This window comes from Formica exsecta, unplaced genomic scaffold (genome assembly GCF_003651465.1).
Source record: "Formica exsecta isolate Colony F162 unplaced genomic scaffold, ASM365146v1 scaffold26, whole genome shotgun sequence".
Lineage (NCBI taxonomy): Eukaryota > Metazoa > Arthropoda > Insecta > Hymenoptera > Formicidae > Formica > Formica exsecta.
In genome coordinates, this window is record NW_021849866.1 from 3,707,984 (window position 1) to 3,723,986 (window position 16,003).

At 32.6% G+C, this 16,003-nt stretch overlaps 1 protein-coding gene across 1 annotated transcript in view; it reads left to right on the forward strand.

The window, feature by feature from the left end:
- The first annotated feature begins 1,569 nt into the window (after positions 1-1,569).
- Positions 1,570-16,003, forward strand: part of LOC115236698 (sorting nexin-13-like) — a 92,538-nt gene continuing 78,104 nt past the window's right edge. Inside the window, exon 1 of the mRNA XM_029809306.1 lies at positions 1,570-1,816. The gene's annotated coding sequence lies outside the window, so the exon portion shown is untranslated. The remainder of the gene's footprint in view (positions 1,817-16,003) is intronic.

The window sequence follows — 16,003 nt, forward strand, 5'->3', positions numbered from 1 at the left end:
GACGATACACGGAGCGTCTCCCATACTTCTCTTTCGAGTGTCGGCGAACGACTGATAGCAAGGTTATAGTATGTATACAATACATACTTCGCTATGCCAAGGCCGAACACAGTATAACACACTTGACGTGACGTCATCACGAAATATTTAACATATTACGAAATAAAATTATGCGAAATATTCTAGTCTCCTTTCAAATAAATTATTAATTTAAAATTAATTATTCGTTAACAGTTGATGTATCACGATTCTTTTACTTGATTTACTTTATCTTTTTTTAAGTTTTAAAGATTTCAATACGAAATATTCGAACCCAAATTATATTATTAAAGAAACTAGAATTCGTAAAAGTCGTAATAAAACGATAACTTATAATTTCTATCTTCTATCGCTTCGATTCTTACTTAAAACCTGTTTTAAACGATCAGTAATTCGCGATAAAATTCGCATAGAATTTTATGTCATGTAAAAAGAAAATGCAGAAAATATTTAAAGAATAAAATATACACGTATATAAAATACATATTAGAATACATACATGTATTGTAAAATATGTAGCACATAAAATTATAAATAAAAGATTTCATCAAGAATTTTTATGCGAATTATAGATCGTCTAAATCAGGCTCTAACTAAGAATTAAAGCGGGACGCTTATAGTTCCTTTAACGACGTCCTTTGATGTATTATATCACATTGTATTTTAAATTTTTAATCGATTTTTGTTACCGATCATTTTAGAATTGAAAAAACGCGCAGTAATACACGAATCGCATAATCGAGTAAGTTAATAACGAAAAATCGTGATATCCACTATTAATTAATAATCGATTTCAAATTTAAAGAACAGAATATTTCGAATTATTATTTCTATGTGTAGTACATTAAATATTACACAACGACGGACATTAAATGTTATACTGTGCTCGTAGCCTTCACATAGCGCGCTATTGTTTATATTTCACAGTGTTTATGTAGCACGCTATTGTTTACATTCCACAGCCTTCGCATAGAGCGCTTTTATCGTAGTCTTTAGCCGTAGGCCGTAGCCTTGATATCATCATTCACTCGACAAGAATGTAACGGCGCGAATCGCTCCGCGTATCATCGTATTACTTTGATACGTTCGCAATCGTGATTACTATAATTAACGATTATTAGTCTGCGTAATTAAATATCTTTTGCGATTAATGATTCGTAAGAGCATCGGCTAGTTATCAAAACATATAGTTTCGCGCAATATACTTGTTTTAGATAAAAATCAAAGCAATAAGAGATGAAAATTATAAGTTTTCTTACTTTACGATATTTATGAGTGATAATTACTTCTTAAAATACTCTTCAAATATATTTTATTAACACTTGGATATACATTTTTCAAACTGCTTGTTTCAGTAATTTACGTTATTTTTAGATCGAAAGCACAAAGTGATACATAAATTATTTGAATCGACTAATTCTAATAACGTGACATACTGCTTATTAATAATACATATATTTCGAGATTTTTGTGTTTAAGATATAGCATGTATTATAAATTTTAGTTATATATATATATTTTCGTAAGGTATAAAGTATCTTTTAAATAGCTGTTAAATCGATTCGAACTGTGCAATTTTCAACATCAAATATAACGTTGTGCGCCATGCAAAATATCGCGCGATTATTATATTCTATTGATTAGTGCGCGTGATCGTAATTAACTATGTTTCCGCAAATGTCATGAAGAAACGCCATGAAGAAGCAATGAAAAATGTACAACAGAGGAGGAGCAAACCTGGGATAGCATCATCGGACAACAGCGGAACAACCGTGGGGTGAGTGATTTATATTACTTTCTGAATTTATTATTCTTTTTGTAAAATCAATTTCTCTATTTATTTCGTCTATTATTATTATTAATGATACATTTTAAATTATATATATTATGTGCATGTATACATATAATATTTTATATTATAAATCTACAAATCAATATTTTTAAATAATTAAAAAATATGTCTAATAAAGTATTTATGTTAACAAAAATTGATATGTAAATACATGTAAAATATTTCAACATAGTGTTTAAAATTTATAATTATTTAGAATATTTATATATAAGATATTTAGATTTTTTATTAATTATTTCATAAAAATTTATATTAAGAGAACGTTTTTTCGTTACTTATGCAATCTGTTTGATTAAATATCTATTTTAAAAACAAATATAAAAGATCTCATTGCACTTAATAATAATATTTTTTAAAGTATTAATTATTTTAGACACTGTTTCATATATAATTTGAATATATTTGTATTTTTATATTACACTTGCATATGTGCATTTTCATCTGTATCATTACCTTTTTATCAATATGTAATTTGCGTGTCATTTAAAAAAAGAATTGTATCCAGGAATTTTTAATATGATTAAATTTATTATGTTTAATATGATTAATTTTATATAATCAAATTTAATATAATTTAAAAAATGTGTACGTAAAACTGCATATTTTCGAGACGTGCAAAAATGAGGGAACTTGGCTGCCAGTAACGATTCGGTGGAAATATAAAGATCAAATATTCAAGAGCAACATATCCAAGAGCATAATAAACGTCCCGTCGAAACATCGAAATGCATCGCGAACGTTTTGAATTAGCGATATTGGGACAGAAATTCGTATTTTGGAAGAAAAGAGATAGCTAGCTTCAACGGAACTCGGCCCCGCGTTCCGCGCGCGCGGCTAAGCGGGTTTTATTTATGGCGGAAATGTATCTTCCGTTGTGTCGCTCGACGTTTTCGAAACGCGACCGAGCCAATTACTGAGATTTCGCTTAACGTCGACGGCGGTGCGCGTACGCAAAAAGAGAAAGCGATACCCGCATTTACTCGGCCAACGCCATTCGTAAAATATCCGCGTTGGAGGCTGCTATACGGTTCGCCACAAACGGAATGCAAAGTAAATTACGCTTGCACTTAATTCTCGGCAAAAATTACGTACAAATGAAAATCGGTATCGTCGTATACAACTGGTTCATTTGGTAAAAACAAATTTCCTTATTGATTCATAAATGAGATTCGTATCTCTCAGCTTTAATTATTGTTTAACATGCACAGTTTCCTGCAAGATTTATTTTCTTTTGTGAGAGAAAAAAACAAGTTATAAAAGAAGAAGATACGAAATAAATGTTAAAAAAATGACTCCCATATTGTACTTTTGTTACTATATAAAGCGTAATATTATGAGTATTAATTAATAGCATGCTTGAAATAAAAATATTTAACACAAGAAAAGGAAAAGAAAAAATTCAAAGGTTTAATATAAAATAAAAAACATGAAATATACTTGGCAAACGGTCTTTATAAATAGATTTATCGATAAAAAAGTTTCGCGAAATTATTATTCTGGTATTATTAATGATATTGCAATATTTGCAGATAATATGACAAAAAGTACTCTCGCGAGTGTGTATATTTACGTATAAAATACTTTCGTTTTTCTTGATACAAGAAACGTACTACCGAATTCTTGCCGTAGCTTTCGGCAAATATTAGATATCTCCGCGAGCCTTAGGAAAAGTGAGAAATCGAAATGCGGTTTATCGCGATATTTTTTTTCTCTCTCTTTTATTTCTTTCATCATCGAAATGGAGCTGAAGAGAACGTCGCGAAATTTAAAGATTTCGCGTCGTGCGTAAGCCGCGGCGACAATTTTCAAGGATTTCGCGCTATATTCTCCTCACGTAATCTTCTTTCGCCGTGAGTGTACCCTCCACAGTCCTCCGCCGCGATTCTAAAAAACGTCACCCCTGTAACCTGGCAGTTAAAAATCTTTCCGTGCATTTCTCGAATCTAGTCCGCGATATATCTAGTTTCCCGCCGTCGACGCGATTTTCTTTGTTTCTCGTCGGATTGCATAAGACAAACGCTTTTAAGTTTTTGTCGCAACATCAGTTTCTCATCCTTGCCGGCAAAAAACAATAAAACTGACAAATTTGTACTGTGCTCCAAGTGATCATTTATCATAAATTCGCTTTGCGTTATGAAATATAGCTGACAATTATTACAAAATTTGCATTAATTTAATTAGACAAGAGAAGAGAACACGATTTTGATGGAAATATTCATATTTCTTGTTAAAAAACCTTTTTTTTTTCAAAAGAGACAATATTAGGTCGCAGCCTTTAATTGGGAAAGCTTGCATTAATCTAATGGAAGCACACTCTGATTGCCCGAATCAATGTAACCACCGTAGTAAATCTATACACATCGATATTATCTCGTTACATTGTTACGCAAACCACAATTCTAACATTTCGTTAATGAACGAGATGTTATTCGTGTACGCGGGTTTGATGTAGACTCGATTTGGCTATCCACAGATAATGTTTGCATTTTATGTGAGCATGTCCGATATTTTATAGGTGGTTCGAACGTTCGTATCGTCGAGAATAAATCTTTTGTTTTATATGCGGAATGCGTAATAAATAAGAGCTCCCTCGGCTTCTCTCTTAGCCTGAGAATTTATCTGCCGTAAAGTTTTATTGATTCGCAAATCAATTCGAGTCTTTCAGCAGGTAAATTATTATAAGGTCAATGGTGCAGACGCTGATCCTCTTTGAAAAATTTTATCAAGTATAATTGTTTATACGCGGATTCTGTTAAGCAATTAAACTTGATAAAATTTTATATTGATCTTGCAAAGAAATATTTTTATTTAGGCAGCTATACCTATACATAGTTAAAATCACTATATATGCACAGCCTCTTAAAACTTTTAACAAACATAAAATTGAATAATCGATAGATAAATTATTCTTTATACGTTAACACGTAGAACGTATTATCCAAATTTAACTATGAAAAATGCAGACACTTCTCATATTTAATCGCTTTATTATCTGTAAATATATAAAAAGTGGCAAAAGTCTAAAAGTCTCAAGTATGCTCGAAAAGTGGCAGTTTATCGAATGCAACGGACGACCACTGCGGAAGACGTTGAGAAAAGAGGATATCGACTTTGGTACAAGTCGTCCCATGCGGGCACGAAAAGCAAATCTCTCCCGAACAAAAGTACGTGACGTGCAAGCGTACTTATTACTCTTCTCCAAAGTCTAATTTGCAGGGCGGTGTCGGTCGAACAAGAGACAGGGATCGATCCGAAGGAACGGTCGCCGTCTGCAAGAAACGGTCCGTTTGCATCTTACGGAAACGGCATTAAGTTTTATGGCGCGATGTCACTAATATACTTCGAACAATTCTTCAAGTAATTTAGTTTGAGTACTACGCTTTTCTCAGATACAAAAATTAAAAGTTTGAAAACAATTATTCATTTATTTTCGTTATTTAGGAGAGAAATTACGCGTAAATACAAATATATTTAATCGTATATATCAATTTCTGCCAGCAGCAGAAATTGCAGTTTCTTTTATAATTTGCAATACCATGAACAATTTTCTTAATGTCGTAACGTTTATATGAACAGTATTGAACGTTACAAGACTTTGTTGAAACAATCGAGAAAGTTACAAAAGGAGCAAAAGCACTTGCCGAGTCAAAGAAAGAATTATAAACGAAATGTAACAGCTCTCGTGAGAATTGTAAAGGAGTGTAAGAGACTGTATCCTTTAAGCCCGTTATCCTCTTTTGGAACGAAATTTCAAACTCTTTGATTCTTTGTAGCGACGATAACAACGGATTATCAACACGCATTAGTTGAATTAACGGCTACATTAGCATTTATGTCCTGGCACTTCGCACGGCAGAATTATAATCACGTGCATTACATTTATCATACATGGCACATACGATTCGCCGCGTGCTTTGACATAATAACAAGAAACAACTAAAGAGATTAGAGTAGAGAGCGGAGTAGGTATTAGTATTTCAGAGAGTACGGGTATTAGTGGAGAGACACCGGAGGGTTAATCGCGTATTCTAAGATCCAAATCTAGATTCAAGGACAAAGTGAGTCGCGCGCGATACGATCGCGTAATTGAGGTACCCTGTCGCGTTTTAACGGATTAATTCCCGAAGCGAGAGATGAGGCGGAAAGATAATTTTGCGAGTAAATTTCGTGGCGTACAACTAGATCGATCGAAATAGGTCTTCCGAACGGGCGGACGTCAACGGAATCGCAATCAAAATGCCGTACCGCGCTAAAATAGGCCGACGTCGTGATCAATGCGGCCGATAAAGCACCGGAAGATAGATGCGTAATTAGCGCCATGGATTGGGAACGAATATGTAGCTCTATCCGGTCCGCCCGCGCGATATCCAAACCGTCCTTTCGACCCGCTGATAACATCTGCACGCACGGTTGTTAGTTACACGTTTGATAACAGCCCTCGCGCTGGATATAAATGCACGATATATACTTCAGTTTCGATGCATTGTCGGCGTCCAGCAGCGCGACCGGATTAGCAACTTCAAAACAGTCGAGTTTGCGGTGGCTGATGTTGCTTTAAAGCGTGACGTTGCCACGCAAATATAATCTCTAGAACACGAATACTAAACATATATCCGATAAACATATCAATCGATCTTGTTAAAACCCCTACAAAAGAGAAAGACCTTTATACAAATATATTTAATCGTATATATCAATTTCTGCCAGCAGTAACAAGATGTTTTGACAATGTTGCATTTCTAGAGATATTCTTATAAATTAAAAATTTATATTAATCATATATTGCAAAGTATTAAAAAAATTGCATTCAGAGAATTATATGTGTTATGTGTGTGTGTATAAAAATATTAAATATATATATTTTACATTATAATTAATATTTTATATCAAATATTGTATATGTCATTTATATATATTTATATTTAATATACATATAAATCTACGCAAAAAAGAAATTGTTATAATTTTAATGACTTCAGATTTTGATGCAACACTGATAACTGATTGTTTTGCAATGCCATTTTAACAATTTGTAATTATAGTTAAAAAATCCTACGTTTTCTACTATTGCATAAAATTACTTATTTATTTGCATTATATAAGAGCAAATACTTTTATAAATTCTAGAAAAATGGAGACGGAAGGATGTAGAAAAGAAGATTATAATTGCAACAAATGCATCAAGAGAATTATTTAGACTCCATTATTGAAAAAAAAATTTCATTTATCGCGATTGTTTTTCATATTTGATAAATGACGATGAAATGTAATATATTATTTGGTTTCGCTTAATAGGAGATACAATATTCCAATATAATCTAGAGAGCCAGCAAATGACAGACATGTAACATGAGTCTTGCATGTGCCATCAATAACCGACGAATAACGTTCCTAAATGGGAACATCCTGAATAACGTGGAATGTATAACATGCCACTGCTAAATTAGAACTGAAGTTGATAAAAAATTTTCGCGAAATTTTGCGAATTTATATCATCGCGTATAATATTGTTGTTGGTATAAAAAGTAGAAACGGTGTTCCACAGGGGTATTAAAATGATTAAATTCATTTTTTAGAAGTATTAAAAGCGGATTTTCATGTAATATTAAATAAAAATTTGAATTTTTTTATAAAAATATTAATAATAAATTAATAATAAACTTTCTATAAGATATTAATGACATATCTCTCTCTGTCGGTTCAATTAGCTTTAAAGTTTAATTTTTAATAGTATTTTATTTATTCCACGCAATTTTTCTCGTTGGAAAAAATCAGCTTTTCAATTCATTGTAATGCTGCTTAAAGAAAATCCTTGTCACTCGTGTCCTACAATGGACATATGATATTTTTACGATGATGGGACAGTTTTGTAATAAGAATTCCTATTCTCTTTTTTTCTCTCGATGTATTTGTATCTTTTCTTCCCCGAGGTTTTCCCCATATTTTACGTGACCTCCTTTATTTATCTCGTGTCCACATCCTTATCCAAGAAACTATTTTCTCCGCCCCGCTCAAATGGCACTGCAGTTTCCATAAGAACCTCAATGGTGCTACTCTCGGAGTGATCCCATCCTCATTTAACCTCCTTTTGTTCCTCGGTATTAGCGACTTCTTTTTGACTGTGTTGAACGCTCAATTGCGTCCGTTCCGCCCCCACTAAAACTTTATAAGCATTCCAACGGTTTTATTGCCTTGCCAACAAGTTAATCTTGCGAGAATAAAATTGCGACAGTATCGCGATACTCAATTGTTTTATAATAGTTTTAAAAAATTACAACAAGTTTTAATTATATGAAATTTTCATCGCGTTCGAAATCAATCCATCAAACTAGGTTCAATATGACATATCAATTTGTCTCATTATTATATTATTATTAATATATATATTTAGAATATATTTTTTGTGTAAGATTTTAAAATGGTAAATATACCGTTATATGTGAGCCTCATGTACGTGTTTCAACGCTTCATATGTCGTATTAAGAGATGACTGTTCCAGTTTCAGTGATCTTGGATTATAATGTCAGAAGCGAGGAAAAATTCGCGCAACTATTCTTGCGATTTCACACATTCGTATAAATAGTTTTTCGCGAATAAAATTGCGTTAAATTTAACACAGTTAACATTTAAATATATCAGAAATTCTGCTGTTGGCATGGATCTCGCAGATACCCCCATTAAGTTAGCCCCCCCACCAGCGCTAAATAAGTTTTAACTTACATTAAAATTAGGTGCTAATTAGGTGCTAATTAGGTGCCAAAGTCCGAAATTTGGTGCTCGAACCGTTTTTAGCGCTGGTGGGGGGCTAACTTAATGGTGGTCTCGCAGATATGCAGTTGTTAAAATACTTCACAAATTTAGAAAAATATAAATTTTTTTATTTGATATGTGGATATACATATAAATAGAATTTCAGAAGCTTGCTTATTTCAACAAAAGTCATTTATACGTAAATTGCGTAAGAACCGTTTGTCTGAATTTTCTCGCGATTCTGACATCATAATTCATTGCGAATTTTTCTAATTTTTTTGCAGAGGCAAAAATATTTGCTATAAAAAATCAAATTATTTCATTCCATTAAAAGAACGTATTAAGATAAATGTAGAGAAATAAAAGCAGATTGAATAAAGTAAATTTTAACATCATCTATGATGTCAAAGATTAGAAGTTTAGGACTTTGCAAAATCAATGCTTTGTCTATCTCTCTCTTATCAATTTTTTTCAATTTACTCATTTCTCATAGAACAGAAATTCAGGAAAGAATTTTAATTTGACGGCAAATATATACGTTGCCTTCATCCGTAAAAGTGAAAAAGCGCAACCTTTCTGTCAGACATCGCGGGTGGATGTCACTGTACCCGGTATTTATCAAAATATGCACCTAAAGAGTATTACGGAGGTCTGTACATTCGCGAGAATCAGACATGACACACTTTCACACGTGGCAACATATCGCTCGGAAATCCCGGCGTGCGAAACCCCTCATATCCGAAGTTTCCCGGCTTTGGATTTCAACTCGTTCCCGCATATCTGCTGATGCCTAACAGAACGGAAGAAGTCACGTATGCGAGACACGCGGCCACGATTCTTGGATCGAGTCCCGCATTCGCGCGCGCGGCAATGCCGAGATACCAAATCTGCAACTCGGGTCCGTTGTGTGTAGCGCCGAGATTGATGAAGTGTAAACCGTGGGAACGGATGGCGGCGTTGGTAAAAACATCAATTGTACGAAATGTACGAAAGAACGAAATTCGCGATATGTACGGACTTCTCTCGAATCGGAAGATTTGGTTTTTCGAAGCCAAAATAAAACCATATTCGAACAGTAGTAATAGTATATTCTACACAGAAATACAATACAATTAATAAAAACGGAATCAATATATCTCGATAGACAAACATTGCAAGCATCCATTCAAAGTTAAACAAGATTCTGTTATTTATCGACATTTTCATTTTTTTAATAAATGTATAAATGTATATATATTTAATAAATGTATATGAGAGATTCCACCAAATCGAGTACCACTTTTGGGCCTGCATGTATCCCAGAAAAAAAATTCTCTCCATATTCGATAATTCTTTATCATCTATAAAAATGTAGGAATTTACGATAAAAGTCAATATATATTATATAATTCAAACAGAGGTAAAGATCAATTTTAATCAAGTCGACATAAAAAAAAAATTACTTGTGCGAAACGCCACGCGATAATTGAAAAATTAAAAATCGTCTGTATTTGAAAGGTGACTACATCGCTAGACGATCGCACGACCGCGCAAATTCGCACCGCAAATTTTTCCGCAACGAACGTACCGTATTTCAGCGAGATCCTGAGATAATCCAGCCGACCCAGGGAAAACCGTCGTCGTCCCCGCATAAATCCGTTCCAATGCGGAGGCGCGAGGGAAGGAAGCCGAAACCGCCGCCGTGCGGCGGGCGAAAAGTTGGTCAATATCGACGTGTGTAGATTCGCTCCGGTCGCGGGGTTGTCGACATCAGCGTGAGTCAACGAGTTTTCTTTGTCCCCCGTCGTCTCGTTGAAAATCGAAGTGTTTGCGTTTCGTTCTGAAATTCTCTCTTGATATCGGACCGACGTGACAGAGATGGAGCGACAGGGATGAAGAGGAAGGGGTAAGAGAATTCGACGGGGTGACAGAGAGAAAGCATGAATGAAGAAAACGGTCTCTCGTAAAACGGAAATGCAAGAGGTGACACAGAGAGTGAGAAAAAAAAGCGAGAAAGGGAAGAGAAAGGAGGAAGGAAAGAGAGGACATTTCCGTTATTTTATCGGGGCGAGGCTTTCCTCGAGTTCGGCGCTGTTTGGTTTCTCGACCAACTTTTAGAGCTTTCGCAATTTTACTAGTGCTATTGCCTGTTCCTTTCTCACTTTTCGAGCACTGACGGTACGATGGAATGGTGAGACTTCGTAATACCAACGTAAATTTGATTTTACCTACGCGAGTCCGTGCAAAAAGTTGCTCTTTTTGCTGTGCCGAGAGAGAAGGATACATTTTTCATGCCACACTTAACGCTAAATATATCTGTCTCTGTATCCGGGTTTTATTTTTATTTGAAAAAATGCCGAATTCGATATTTTTTCATACAAAATCAAAATCAGATAACCCAATTTAATCTTACAAATGTGTCATGGAAATATAGACAAAAATGTCCAAAACATTTTATGTCAATATCAATATTGAAAAGAATATAATATTTCCATTATATTATATCAGATTCTGTATTTGATGGAAACAGAACAAATATGAGGATCGTGATGCATGATAAACAAAGAGATATCAAATGACGATGTACATTCAGACTAATTACAAAAAAAAATCCATTAATTTAAATTTTTATGCTTGAAATTCAATTACGAGATGATTTATGCAATTAAGTGATTGGATATCAATAAAATTCAGAAGTTGCTGGAACTAAACTCAAGTACGTTATTGTTTAATATTTTTTGCTCAATAGAAAAAATAATTTAACTTCTCTATCGCTAAATAAAAGTGTCCCCCAAATTACTTCCTTTTCTAACTATAGTAGATAGTAGCAAGAACCCAGGAACTTATTACAAAGATTATCTGGCTTAAGGAAGGTTATTACCCGTCTACAACGACCGCAGGAAGGTTAGCATCAGTGAATTTAAGAAATATTGTTTTCCGCCCCAAATAATTCGCACGTTGAGGAACTTTGTTGCGATTTATCTATAACAGTATGAGATGAAACGTTGCGGAAGATCGGTACGTTCTTCAGATTCATCGCTATAACGAAAAATGCAATTTTCCGTTTACGGACGATCGAGTATAAAGTCAAACTCTGATTATCATGTTCCCTAACGTACGAAGAATCGTAAACATACATTCACTTCTATATTTTGAAGATCGTTAAAAATAATAAGTTATTTGACTGGAGCCACGCAATAAAATAATGAAAAATTACGATATTTTATTAAATAATTCAATAATATCAAAATGCTCTCATTGTCATCTAGATTAAACTGATTTTTTCTTTCCAAAGAAGCAAAAACAAATGAAAATTCACACAATTAATATTTTATAAAATAATATTATGAAGCAAGGAAAATTTTGGAAATAATTACGGACGGTCGAGTATAAAGTCAAACTCTGATTATCATGTTCCCTAACGTACGAAGAATCGTAAACATACATTCACTTCTATATTTTGAAGATCGTTAAAAATAATAAGTTATTTGACTGGAGCCACGCAATAAAATAATGAAAAATTACGATATTTTATTAAATAATTCAATAATATCAAAATGCTCTCATTGTCATCTAGATTAAACTGATTTTTTCTTTCCAAAGAAGCAAAAACAAATGAAAATTCACACAATTAATATTTTATAAAATAATATTATGAAGCAAGGAAAATTTTGGAAATAATAACAAATCTGCTTCTTAGGTATAAATAGAAAATTTCTTATATTATTTAATAAACGCACTCATTATTAATCTGTAAAAAATAGAATCCTAATTAAATCCAACCACAGTTTGGATAAAAATAACTCCTCAGATAAATACAAAATATAAATATCATAATACAAAAACATGAAATCGTATTAGGACCAAATAATTATTTCTTTTCGTTCTCTATCTCGCTAACTGCCAGATAAAAGAACGGCATTTGCTCGACTGACTGGCACTAATTATCAAAGGATTCGAACGAAATCCAGTCCGAAGATTCCTTTAAGACAAATCCCATTTTAACCGAATTATTTCGGCTTAGTTCCGACCACAAACGCCGATCGATACGACTGTCACTGCGGATATAATTTCCATTTGGGTACCTTGGCGGCGAACTTTTGTTACAAATTCGCGCGGTTCGCTTTCCGTCACGCGCCACGTAAAGTTTTTGATGTCTCTTGCGCGCGATACGTTCTTCCCAAAACTCCTGCTGTTCCGTCGAATTAACCCTTTCGCCCCCTCCACCTCCTCTCTTCTCCATCCCTTATGTTTTTTCTTGTAAACATAAAGCTTAAAATTATTTAGTATTGTCGTAATTCATGAAAAAATATTGAGATGTTACTTCCGTTGTTAAACATTATCTAAGCGCATTATCTAAGCATTATGTGATCACATAAAAAAGTTAATGATAATACTCTGTAATACATGTTGAAAAACTTGTCCAAAATTCACAGCGATTAATCGAACAGAAATTAAGCGCTGATGAACAATAAATCGAATATAAAAAAATGGCTTCTTCCATAAAATTTACGATGCGAAAGATTAAAAAATATAATCATTCATGGAAAAAAATCAATTTTGAAAAAAAAGATGTTAATATTCCGATTGTATCAATAATTTAAAAATATTGTATATATGTGAAAAATGAAATGAAACTTAAAAGAGTCATTTTTATAAAGTACTTGCTTATTCTAGCTGAAAAAAATGATTCTCCAGAGAAATTTTGTGCTCCGACGAGCGTAAAGAGTACATGTTTCTAAGAGTATTTACATCGGGAAGCAAAATTCTATTATAATATATAAAGTTTTTGGACTAAAAAATAATATAGAATATTCAAAATTTTTTAGTTTTAAAGAGAAAAGCAATATAATGTTTTCACATATATACAATTTTATTTCTTTATTGTTTTTTTAACTTATTTTTTCCTGATTGATTGCATATAATATAAATCGTTCGGATCATTTTATATTTATTTGATTTAATACAAACGCAACTCGCACTAATTAAAAATGTAGTTAAATAATATATAAATAATGTGGCAATTAATAAGAAATTAAATAAAATAAAATAATTAATAACACGAGATAGTGATTATTTATAAATGTGAATATGTAATAATCGAATATATTTAGCAAAACTTTAGTCATACATATCAATTTCCAATTTACAAGACTATCAAGCGTGCCGCAAATCGTTTTCCGTTAGAAATGAAATCCGCATTTACGTTATATCCGTAATCTAACATAAACACAACACTCATAACTCCACCGTAAAACTTGATAGCATTATGCGATCATAAATTTGTTTTAATATTATCGTTAATTATCGTATATTTACAACATGCCCTTTGCAAATGCTGGAAAACTGCTTAGTGAATCTTGATGCCAACGTGCGTTGCAGTGAACTGCTCTGTTATTATTAAACTACTAATGTCGAAACACATTAGGCAGCGATGAGAACGTTGAAGCTATAAATGGATAATCATGTCGTATCGTCCAGTGAAAAGAGAGAAAGAAGCCGTCAAATGTGAAAAAAGATAAGCTCATCTTAAACTCGTAAAGAGAAAGAACACCTTAATATAACGCTGATATGCGGTATAAAGACACTCGTACTAAAGCGTTGTTTAGACATAGATACGCGAAAAGTACTCGACAAACACTATAAAACCATGAATATTTATACACATTTATACTTATCGTCAATATTATTTCAATTTTTATTCATATTTATTCGTTATTATATATCTATCAAGTTACACACAACAAATTATTTTCATATATCGCTTGAAATTTTCTCCGAAACAATCAATTTCTCGATAATATGTCAATTATTTTAATGAAAACAAATTTGACGTTCTATTTTTAACTGAAATAAAAACGATGATGAAAAAATTAATACATTCCATTAAAACTAAATTAGAATTATAAATACGCGTATATTAATAGAAATGTATTAGTATGCTTTGCGCGTTTTAATTTAATAATAAAAACAAATTTATCGCTTAGAAAAGAGCGGAATATATACCGAAAAAGGATTTATCACTGTACAAATAAACAATCTTGCGATAACATCCGCTTTTTATAAGAAATGTAAATGGACAAACAACCCAAAGAGACAGTTTTTATAACTTGTTTATGCAGATTAAAGCGTCACTTTAATGTCGGCAGAATTTTCGCAGAAGCTTATTAAAACTTTTGTCTTTCTTGTGTTTATCCTGAAGAAACACATTACGCGATTAATCCGCACTCGGCCGAAATATGAAAAAACCTCTAATGTTAATAAGAGCATTATTGCTCGACGAATCTGAAGTTACACAAAAGATACTTTCGAGACTACGCGTGTATCATCAATTTTATCTTTCTGCTTATAAAGACAAACGGTAAAAAGAAAATCTCTGTTCTCCACAATTCGTCTACGTAAATTCTATATAATGCAAGAATCTAGCATCGCGATAGAATTACCTTAAGAACATATCAAAACTTTTAATTTAATCGCTAATTATAAAAAAGATTACTCTTACTATTTTTGCTGCTTTATATAAAATTCTCTGATTATGAACATCATTGCTGCGGTATATAAAGCGAGAAATACCTATTTTCTCGTTAGAATTTTATATAAAAGAGTCGACCACCCTCATCCCTAGATTTCATTAGAGAGATAAGGGAAACTACAATGCAATGCATGTATGTTGTAATATTCTGGTATTTATTTTACAGTTTATTTCTCGGATCTCTAAATAAACATTGCTTATATAACACGCGAAAAATTGAACTGCAACATCTGCTGTAATTGAAAATAAAGTAAATAAATAAAGAATTCCGCGTTCGCCGTAATATTGTTCCAAAATGTTGTGCATGTCTAGCAATTTACGAAGACTTGCGCCAGTTGCAAGATATGAAACTGATATCCTGCATAATAAATATTATACTTGCACAAAATAAAATCGTGCAAATCTTAATGTCGCGTTAAATATATTATTAAACAAGATTTATACATTAAAGACGCATCTCTAATGCGTACCTCGAACCAATATTTTACTTGATACTAGCTTGGATAGACGTAAACCAATTTCCGATAAATGCGATTAATACTGCATTAAAAATATTCATGCGATTATGTTTCGCAGCATATAACATCAGATCTCGTTATCGTGCTTCATCTTCTAGCGCTGATATAATTATTTTTTTTTTGTGGAAATATATATATATATATATATATATATATATAAATTCGCGCGCGCACGAGCTATCACTTATAACTTATAATGTACGTGCGCGAGGCAACATGTACTTAGATTAAAACAATAATGTTATTAGCGGCATGTTTAAATTGCTTTAAGGATAATATCATTTTGCTTATCTAATAATTCTATAAGTTTCTGAATTTCCCCATCAAAAGAGA